Source organism: Pseudochaenichthys georgianus, chromosome 11, assembly GCF_902827115.2.
Source record: "Pseudochaenichthys georgianus chromosome 11, fPseGeo1.2, whole genome shotgun sequence".
Lineage (NCBI taxonomy): Eukaryota > Metazoa > Chordata > Actinopteri > Perciformes > Channichthyidae > Pseudochaenichthys > Pseudochaenichthys georgianus.
This window is the reverse complement of record NC_047513.1, coordinates 1347109-1357441: the sequence shown is the minus strand read 5'-3', so window position 1 is coordinate 1357441 and position 10333 is coordinate 1347109. Positions and strand designations below refer to the sequence as shown.

The 10333-nt window shown below is 43.0% G+C and overlaps 1 long non-coding RNA gene and 4 other non-coding genes across 6 annotated transcripts; all 5 read left to right on the top strand.

Annotated features, from left to right (window-relative positions):
- Window positions 1-224: 224 nt before the first annotated feature.
- LOC117455357 (uncharacterized) lies at window positions 225-4991 on the top strand. 2 transcript variants are annotated; one of them, XR_004553085.1, is made up of 10 exons: window positions 225-312; window positions 1301-1365; window positions 2021-2045; window positions 2214-2247; window positions 2684-2783; window positions 3029-3067; window positions 3537-3582; window positions 4231-4339; window positions 4585-4623; window positions 4905-4991. It is a non-coding gene; the product is annotated as an uncharacterized lncRNA (long non-coding RNA). The 2 variants fall into 2 exon arrangements; XR_004553084.1 differs by having other exon boundaries at window positions 3537-3586.
- LOC117455704 (small nucleolar RNA SNORA8) lies at window positions 2391-2528 on the top strand. The gene has a single exon (XR_004553147.1). It is a non-coding gene; the product is annotated as a small nucleolar RNA SNORA8 (small nucleolar RNA).
- LOC117455717 (small nucleolar RNA SNORA18) lies at window positions 2806-2938 on the top strand. Its single transcript, XR_004553159.1, has one exon. It is a non-coding gene; the product is annotated as a small nucleolar RNA SNORA18 (small nucleolar RNA).
- LOC117455702 (small nucleolar RNA SNORA8) lies at window positions 3648-3785 on the top strand. Its single transcript, XR_004553145.1, has one exon. It is a non-coding gene; the product is annotated as a small nucleolar RNA SNORA8 (small nucleolar RNA).
- LOC117455716 (small nucleolar RNA SNORA18) lies at window positions 4362-4494 on the top strand. The gene has a single exon (XR_004553158.1). It is a non-coding gene; the product is annotated as a small nucleolar RNA SNORA18 (small nucleolar RNA).
- Window positions 4992-10333: the final 5342 nt, after the last annotated feature.

Genomic DNA, 10333 nt, shown 5'->3' with positions numbered 1-10333 from the left:
CTTTTAGTAAATTGTATTTACTTACAGTGTATTATTCGTACTTCTAACGGATATGAATACTTCTTCCACCACTCACTGATTGATGTCGGACAGATTTAATATTGAGCTAATAAAGATCTTGCTGTAAGGATCCCAGGATTTCCGAGCTGCCTTGAACGCAGAAGTTTTTGACGAAAAGTGGTTTCAACTGACGTAAAACTCCCCTATAAATACGTTGGCGACAGGTCGGTTGTCCTCTCAGTTCCTCGGTCGGTGTAGTGTCTCCTGCGCAGTACACTGTTCGGTCCTGGTCGTCCAGAAAACACGCAGCAGGTAAATATTCGCTGAAAATACCTGGCACAGCACAAATGTCCTCATTTGTAAGTAAAGTTACTTTAGTAGGATTTTAATAAGACATGTGAAACACGACGTGCACACGTTGTGGACTCCACGTTGTCCTGGTTGAGCACAGTAGCTGCTAGTTAGCTTAATGCTAGAAAGGCTAACAGGCCTCCTCGTGTAGTTGAAACACCGGCAGCTCTAAGTGCATTGCCTATGCCTCGTGCGGGGCATCTAGCTGGGTGAGGATAGTGTGTTGAGTGTAAATGAATGCGAAGACTGCATTCATACAGATGTGCAGTAGTTTCAGTCCTGATGCATGCGAACTGCATTACTGGCGGCATGGCTTTCGAATATTTATTTGAGTACCAGAGCCTTTTTTTCTTAAGTCGTTAAAAACTAACAATACTCTTTCAAATGTCACTATTGATGCAATCCTAGGTCTGGCAACATTTTGTTTTTTTAAATCATATTTATTTACAATGGGGGGAAACAAGTTACCCAATCACCAGCTGTGATTATTGCAAAGTCCTAATCTGAGCCTAATATATTGAGTAGTACCAGTTGGATGGGCTTGGGTCAGTACCAGATCACCGCGTTGGTCCTAGCAGAGCCACTTGTCAGGAGGATGGCCCGATGCAGTGGGCTGATCTCAGGACAACAGTCGCTATAGAACATCAGGTTTTGCTTTCACCTCTGCACTGCTGGTTGCAGAACGGTGTCAATGAGGCCTGGCACATTCACCCTGTCCACTGGTTTAGAGATGCATCACGGTTTCCTCGAACACCCCCCCCCCCCCAATGAAAGAAACGCATTATTTTATTCATACAAGACTTTCAGCATGATGACAGGTTTCCCCCTTTTCTTTTAATAAAGTCTAGTTGCTTTTGCTTCCAATATTGGCTCTGTTTAATTGTTGGCTGAGATGGCTATGTTCAAACCTCTCCGTAATAACACACTATTGTTTCCCTTTTCATTACAGGATATGATCTTACTCGATATGCTCGCCTCGATGGGGAAGATTGAGCTGCCCCTCTTGGATATGAGGTTAGTATTTGTTTTCATGGATTCAGTCAATGGTGTCATCAATGCATCTATGGTATAAATGAGTATCGGTGCATAAGATCTGTAGGTGTTCTTTAATCAGAAAGACACAGTAAAACCAGTTGAGATGTCATGCGTGTTCTGTCTTTTCATATCAGACCATGAAACTAGTCGGAGCCTGACAACCTAAACATTCAGGCTTCCATGGACATTTGACTTGCGTCAGTTTTTGGCACAAGCTTCAGCAACGACTAGTTTGCATTTAATGTAATCGGGATACTCTTGTTCTATAAGATCTGGGGTAGGGTAAGGGTGGCCCTCACTGCTTAGGTATCCAAAACATCATCAACCACTTGATAGCATTTCAGTTGAGTAGACGCCACCTCTTTAAATACAGCAAGCCTGCACATGCTACTCGACATTTTCCTCAAGTAAACGTGTTCTGTTGATGCACTTCTGACCCGCTTGGCACAGTATGCGCTCTGGTCCTGTTGGGTGGGCCGTAGAGCTCATACAGTGCATAGAGCAAATCATTCTCTTGCAACCCACTGCTGCTGCTTGTAGCAGTGTTACTTATGAGAAAAGACATCTGTTACATTTATCAATATAAATATTTTAGTTTATGGCAGTCCTTTTAACATTCTTTGTTCTTTGGCAGGTGATGAAACCGTAAGGACAGCTTGGTAAGTTGCATTTCAGAATTCAGTGACTGTTCAAGTGTCATGATGATTGGCTTAATGTTCAACTGCTCTGACGTGTGATTGAGAGATGCCCAACTGAACACCACACAGCAGTCTCTCTCTGCTGCCACTGCTTATGGGAACCCATAGTAACTAGTTCTGCCTCAACAGGTGTCGTCCCTGGCCTTCAACACTGCAGCGTGATGTGAGTACTTAGACGTCCCTTAAACCAACAGGTGGCTGATATCGATGCACGAGATTCCAGAAAGACAACAAACCATGTTTTCAAAGTAACTGTGGAGAGTGATGCTGACCTCCAGGGGAGTGCAACACATGTGGTATAATGGCAGCACTGTACGGTATCTGCAGCCAGCTGCTTTCTCAGCTGGTTAGTTCATAAGTCAGTGCAAGACAAACTCACAAACTGGCATCGTTGGTCTCCATGCTGCCTGTGTGTGGAGTCCTGGTATGTTTGTTGAAACACTATTCATTAGAAAGCAATGGCTTCACCCCGTGTCTGTACATAGCACATGCAAACCACTGCAGGTGGAACGCATTTCATCAAAAGGGAGACATGCATGTCGAGTATGATAAAACGTCAATGCTGCGAACATGTGCTCACTCTCTCCTGCCTTCTTCAGGTGTGCAGCAGCAGAGGCTGTCCTCCCAGGGTGCAGCAGCAGAGGCTGTCCTCCCAGGGTGCAGCAGCAGAGGCTGTCCTCCCAGGGTGCAGCAGCAGAGGTGAGCGTATGACTGTCACAGAACTGAGGTCTATCCCGACTGACCTTTACCTATAGGGCCGTGTCGTTGGAAATGCCTCACAGAATAAATCTGTGGTTATGCTTTACCCACATGTCCACTCCATGAGCATTGTGGGTTATTACTGCAGGACATCTTTTGAAAGGTTCAAGGAGAAATACATAATCTGCATCTTCAGAACTGTTGAATAATGAATTGGGATGTCATTGAATAATCTTGACTTTCAGGATCCTGAGCTGTGAAGAGGAAGGACTCGTCTGTTTCCTGTGAGTACACTGAATGTCCCCCTGGTGTTAAAGCTTGATCTAAGGAGTGGTGCTGCTCTCTGTGTTGGTCATATACCAAGGCTCTCAGGACTCTCCATTCTTGTTTTGCTGTGGAATTGACCATAAAATAAAAAGCATCCCAGAGGTCTCCTTCAGCAGCCTGCTGAGGAGGCCTGTGGGAACATGCGCTCCTAACTGTTACGCTTTCCCCACATGTCCACTGCATGAGCATTGTGGGATATTACTGCAGGACGCATGAGCCCATACTGAGTATCAGCACGGCACTAGGCCATGCTGAGGCTGGTGTTTGATATGTTCTAATATTAGAAATGTAGTGCTTGAACTGGTGAAAGGAAAGGGTCTTTTTAAATAGCACTTGTTCAGTTAGATTTGGATGCCCACCAAATGAGTTAAAGTAACTTTTAGACTTGAGATAGATGTATTGACTGAATGTGTGTCCTGTGTTTAGGTGGCTGTGATGGCAGAACAATCCTGAGACTCCAGAACTGAGAGCAGTAGGTGGGTTTGTCTTCCTGCTATTGTGATGTCTGTCCAGTGATTGAAAACACCTGATGCTGACAGCACTGTACGGTATCTGCAGCCAGCTGCTTTCTCAGCTGGTTAGTTCATAAGTCAGTGCAAGACAAACTCAATAACTGGCATCGTTGGTCTCCATGCTGCCTGTGTGTGGAGTCCTGGTATGTTATTTGAAACATTATTCATTAGAAGCAGGCTGACTTTAAAAAGCTGTATGCAGGTGGCGTTAGTACATGCCTACATGCCAGTGAAACGTCTTCCTCTTGATAGTTGGCATAAACAACTTGCTCACACGCCCATTCACCATATGGCAGTTCTCATTAGAGGGAATGTTTTGCTTATGATCTCCACTTGAAGTGTTCGTGTAGTGAAAAACAAAACGTGTTGGTGGGTTGCAAATTCCTCTGACTACTATGTCAAATGAAATGATCATCACTTACTTTGAGGTGCAACTGGAACAGTTGTGTTGATACATTTTGGCTGTCATCTCAAACTGCCTAGCTTTGATAACTACTCGCATACTACTCTCCTAAACCTTTGTTAGATCACGATAAGATGGCACTGATCAAAGGTATCGTGATGTGACAGAACTGCATGTGCTGACACACTCCTTACTGTCCTCCCAGGATGCAGCAGCAGAGGCTGTCCTCCCAGGATGCAGCAGCAGAGGCTGTCCTCCCAGGATGCAGCAGCAGAGGCTGTCCTCCCAGGATGCAGCAGGGCGTCACAGCAGAGGTGAGCGTATGACTGTCACAGAACTGAGGTCTATCCCGACTGACCTTTACCTATAGGGCCGTGTCGTTGGAAATGCCTCACAGAATAAATCTGTGGTTATGCTTTACCCACATGTCCACTCCATGAGCATTGTGGGTTATTACTGCAGGACATCTTTTGAAAGGTTCAAGGAGAAATACATAATCTGCATCTTCAGAACTGTTGAATAATGAATTGGGATGTCATTGAATAATCTTGACTTTCAGGATCCTGAGCTGTGAAGAGGAAGGACTCGTCTGTTTCCTGTGAGTACACTGAATGTCCCCCTGGTGTTAAAGCTTGATCTAAGGAGTGGTGCTGCTCTCTGTGTTGGTCATATACCAAGGCTCTCAGGACTCTCCATTCTTGTTTTGCTGTGGAATTGACCATAAAATAAAAAGCATCCCAGAGGTCTCCTTCAGCAGCCTGCTGAGGAGGCCTGTGGGAACATGCGCTCCTAACTGTACACATGCTGTTCTCATCAGTCACATGAAGGTGAAGTGACCTCCTGTAGCTTGTACTGAACCTTTGCTTCCTGTATTTTCAGATTGCTGATCTGGTGACATCATTGCACATTGTGGCAACCTTTGTACAGCTGTTGTGTACACACTGAAATAAACAACTATTTCTCTCACTTGTCTGTCAGTGTCCTCATATCCAAGAACTATAATCAAGAATTTAAAAGTGCTAACTTTCTTAGTGTAATGTTTCGTTACTGAGCTAATGCATTTATCCACGCATACTACCTGACCTTATTAGTGCTCAAATGGAATGCTTGACATTTGGATGTTCCAGGGGTTGAGTCATGCTAACAGACCACTGCTCAAGATAATTGGGGACCATGTGCATAAGGAGCATAACAATCTGCAGAATGAAGTTCTGTTGAGAAATCTGCTGCAGTCAAAACCTTTTCATCCATCAGAAAACATGACTGAATACTTTCTATGAAGTATTTAGAACTCTGTCAGGGTGACCTTTTTCATTTATAACCAGCTTGCTGAAAATGGTGCCTACGTTCAGAGTAAGAAGCTGCAATCTGAACATGAGTGTTCTGTTGGTAGAATATTTATCAGGGTAGGCATCTCTGCAGAGATAAGCTGCTAATTTATTTTGAAAGGAACTCGTTTTATCTTTCAGTTTAAAATGAAACTGACAAAAGGGGCCTCATTCATTCCTGAGAGTTGCTCATTGGCGCATGAAGATAAAATGGCCCAACTTTTGAAAGAGCGAAACGTCACAGATTACCCATGTCTGAGAAGTACCCGTATGTGCGCTCATAGAGCACATAGATATATAAACCATAGGATGCTGTCACTGGCCCCGTCTCAGGTCGACTATTTTCATTTCCTCGCTGCTCGGTCTCACCGGAAGTTGATTTGTCTGAGCCATCTTGAGTACCGTCCCATGGCTCTTATTTCTGCCGGAGGAGCGATAACCGAGGAACCACCAGACCATCCTTCGATGAAATCCTCAGACACTCGCCACGCCCCCTTACTGTGTATCGCTCACTGATTGGACGAGGCAGTGCACTGATCTGGTGCTTCTTGACATGAGAGCAGTTTCCCAGCGGAGTGAAGAAAACACATGAACCTCACGGGACTCACTCCTCAGTTTATACCGTGTTTTGTTTCAATTCATGTTTCATTTAGTTACAAACATGAGATATATCTGAACAACGTGGTCAAAAATCATTTTATTCATTTATTGGAAACATTTTCATGATCGCTTTTTTCGTTTTACATTTTCATTTATCGTCATTTCCATTCAGTCAGTCATTAAGTGCTATTAAAATGTTAATGTGCTACATATCCACACAAAGTGTGGGTTTTGATAGATAACATATCTCTTTTTCTTCTCTCAATTATTTTATTTCTATTGGGCACTCTAATCAATATTAATCAAACTATTGTTCGTCATTTTAAGAATGGCGTTTATCTTTTTTGAGAATAAGTTCTTATTTTATTTTTATTTATTGGGGTCTACAACAGATGATACAAATGTTTGTGTCAGTAAATGTGTGGCCGGGGTGTTTGTGAAAATAACGGGGACAGAGCTGCTGGCTTGTTTGAGACGCGTTGCGGCTCGCCTCGAAAGTAGACGAGAATAGCCGATCGCAGCCGGAGGAGGTCTCAAAAAGCACGCCTGAAGTCGGACAGCTCGGAGTCGGCTTCTTCTTCTTCTTCTTGTTCTTGTTCTTGTTCTTGTTCTTCTTCTTGTTCTTCTTCTTGTTCTTCTTCTTCTTCTTCTTCTTCTTCTTCTTCTTCTTCTTCTTCTTCTTCTTCTTCTTCTTCTTCTTCTTCTTCTCTCGGTTTTTTGGCGGATTTCAAACAACTTTAAGGTACATACCGCCACCTCCGGAGTCGGCTTGAGTCGGTTTGCATTTATAAAGAATGCACACGTGTTTAATCGTTAATGTCAGATATGTACTGAGTAAATACATTTGTTCCTGCTCAAGATTAGATTCAACTTTATTGTTATTGCACAGATTACAGGCACTGAGACAACGAAATGCAGTTTAGCTTCTAACCAGGTGCAACAAGCAGTGAAGTGAAAAGTAATGTACACAATATACAGAATAAAATATAGAATGAATTGAATGATGAATAAACAGTGAGGGGTATGAATACACTAGATATCAGCCTGTGAGCAGTATGAACAGTGTGTATGAATATGCTAAGATATACAAAGTATATCAATATTATTGTATTTTTTAAAAACGTTTTCAGATTTCACATCACATAAACACCAAATCCCAACATGCATTGCGGCTAAACCATCCAATCATCGAGCTGAGGATCTTGCCTACGTCTGTTTCCGGTTTCGTTTATGACCGATGTATTTTGTTATACACACATTCCTTCACATTTACATTTTAATTTGCATTAAAGTATTTCGTGAGGCCTTCTAACATGTTTTTAAATATAACTACGGTTGTAGTTGAAGAGTTTGTAAATTAACATGAACCGAAGCCGTTGCCTGGCAACTCAATCGCACAACGTCACGTCCGTTAATTCCACATCTACACGCATGGATTAACATCGATTTAATACATTAATGTAGCCTTTGTTTCTGCTAAAAGAGGTGTCGACCAGCTGGGGCAACAACAAAATCGGCGTAATCGAGTGTGACTATTACAAAATAAATCATTACATCGGGGTAGCATTTGCTTGGTATTTCCGGTTAAGTACATTGTCAGAATAAGTGAGAAATGAATTTAACTTCTGTTAGACAGCTATCATACTGAATACATATGTACTGTGAATGTGTGCACAAATGTAATGTATATCCATTTCTCACTTATTCTGACAATATACTTAACCCAAAATAAAATAACCCAATAAAAAGAGTTGTTAAATAATAGTGAAGTCACGTTGTAATAACAATAACTCATCTCTCTCGAGTTTTATTTTTGAGCTTTGCCAAAAGCCACTGTGTCAAGTGTCCATCTTGGGTTGCCGTCCGGAGTTGTCGAATATGTTGGACCATCTCGCACATGCGCAGTACCGATCGGCCAGGGTGACGGATGTCACTAACCGATCTGTCCCCCTGCCCGATCTGTGGTCACACCAGATACTGACTGGTTTTCGGACCCCCCCAGACACCCCCAATAAAGCAAAACTGCACGTTTCAGCCTTTTATTGTGGCCAGCCTAAGGCACACCTGTGCAATAATCATGCTGTCTAATCAGCATCTTGATATGCCACACCTGTGAGGTGGGATGGATTATCTCGGCAAAGGAGAGGTGCTCACTATCACAGATTTTTTCAGACCCTAACACTTTTTTTCTTCTTCTGTGACTTCAAATTTGGTTCACAGTTACGTGGATATTTTATACAAGTGTACATTTGGTTCACAGTTACGTGGATATTTTATACAAGTGTATATTTGGTTCACAGTTACGTGGATATTTTATACAAGTGTACATTTGGTTCACAGTTACGTGGATATTTTATAGTGTATATTTGGTTCACTGTTACGTGGATATTTTATACAAGTGTACATTTGGTTCACAGTTACGTGGATATTTTATACAAGTGTAAATGTATGCACACAAGCTCAGATTTTTTTTCTGCAAGTGCTCACATCAGGTTTTACACGCTCTCGCATTTTGCACCATATCTACCTTCATATAAGGGATAGTGGATAGGAGGATTCAAAAGGACTAACCCCCAGTTTCCACTGGGTCCGTCTAGCGCCATAATCCACCGGAAGCGTCCCAGAAGCGTAGCATCGTGCGTGCAGGCTCGCAGTTTTGTTATTGATTCGGGCATCCTGGACATTTGTACTTCTACAAGAAAGTAAATTGGCTACGTAGTTAAATGTTTTATTTTTGTGTCTGTTTAAATTGTGTTTATTGTTGTTATACATTTCCTAATATGTAGTTGTTACCTTCCACTCCACAAACTGCAGCGACTAAACACCAGGCCTTGACATTTCTGATGTTGTCCCTGTAGTAAGCATTGGTTACATCATATACAATAGTGTGTTTTTCCACTTCCATGATGAAAACCTCGTTGTCCATTGTGCGTATCGTATGTGTTGTGATGAAGGAGGGAGGTCTGCTAAATTCAATATGGTCTAGCTGCGGCCGCGGCCAATACACGGCGGTACACGACACGCCCACCTGACACGACACTACGGTGGCTGAGAGGCACCACCGTTAAAAGCGAATTGACGAGATTTACATCATACAGCCCATGTAGTATAAACATTGATTTTAATTTCTACAGTAGGAGAGGTTTTGGGGTTTAGGTTTAGGAGGGAGGAAGGAAGATTAGGATTAGGTAAAAAGGTAGGGAGTGGTTAGGGTTAGGATGGGGGGAAGGGAAGAGAACTGCTACCCGGGAACGTTCATACTGGGTAGTTTATTTAGTTTAAAAAAATGATCCAACTAGTTAGAGACCACAAAGGAAGTGTAGTACCGCCGTTTGGCCACAAGACTCCGGCGCACTCCTGGGGGCTTGGTTCAACCTCCACTGTCCGCGGCCGCAGCTAGACCCTTCTCAGCCACCGTAGTGTCGTGTCAGGTGGGCGTGTCGTGTACCATCTGTGACTACTGTAGAGGCTTCTCAATACTCAAATTTCCCCTCCTCGACTCCTCGGTCCTCCGGTAGTGACCCGGAAATGAATTTCAGCGCGCCATTTTGAAGGACGTCTCATTTCTCTAAATGCACACCGAGGACCGAGGATCGAGCGTCGAGGAGGCTCTCTGGAGGAGCTATAACCGAGGATACACTGATGGTTCCTCCACGGCTCCTCCGCGGATGCATTTCCGGGAACGGTGGAGGCGTGACGCACGGCCGGACTTATCTCAGCCAATGACAGCTCTGCATGCATCCCCTGGATATTATTTGAGAACCTGCTCTCATCGCAACGCGATGTTTACAGTGAGAACAGCTGTGAGGTCCTGCAGAAAGCAGAGCAGTGTGTAGAATATATATCACTCAGTATAACAGGCATACTCTCTTTATTTGATTTAGTTTAGTAGATATCTACAAAGAGTCCATATTTTTCTAAAACCATTTAGTGCTTCACATAATAAAATACACAACGGCTGTAGCCTGATTATGCTTTAGCAGCTGTAGGTGTGTGTGGTACAGTATGTAGGTGTGTGTTGTACAGTGTGTAGGTGTGTGTTGTACAGTGTGTAGGTATGTGTTGTACAGTGTGTAGGTGCGTGTTGTACAGTGTGTGTGTGTTGTACAGTGCGCAGATGCCGCGGACAGACAGTTGGAATACTGAAATATTTATATATAAATATTTACTGTGAATGTATGCAAAAATGTATGGCATATGGCTGTCTAACAGAAGTTAAATTCATTCCTCACTTATTCTGACAATGTACTTAACCCCAAATAAAAGAACCCAATAAAAAGAGTTGTTAAATAATAGTGAAGTCACGTTGTAATAACAATAACTCATCTCTCTCGGTTTTTCTTTTTGAGCTTTGCTAAAAGCCACTGTGTCAAGTGTCCA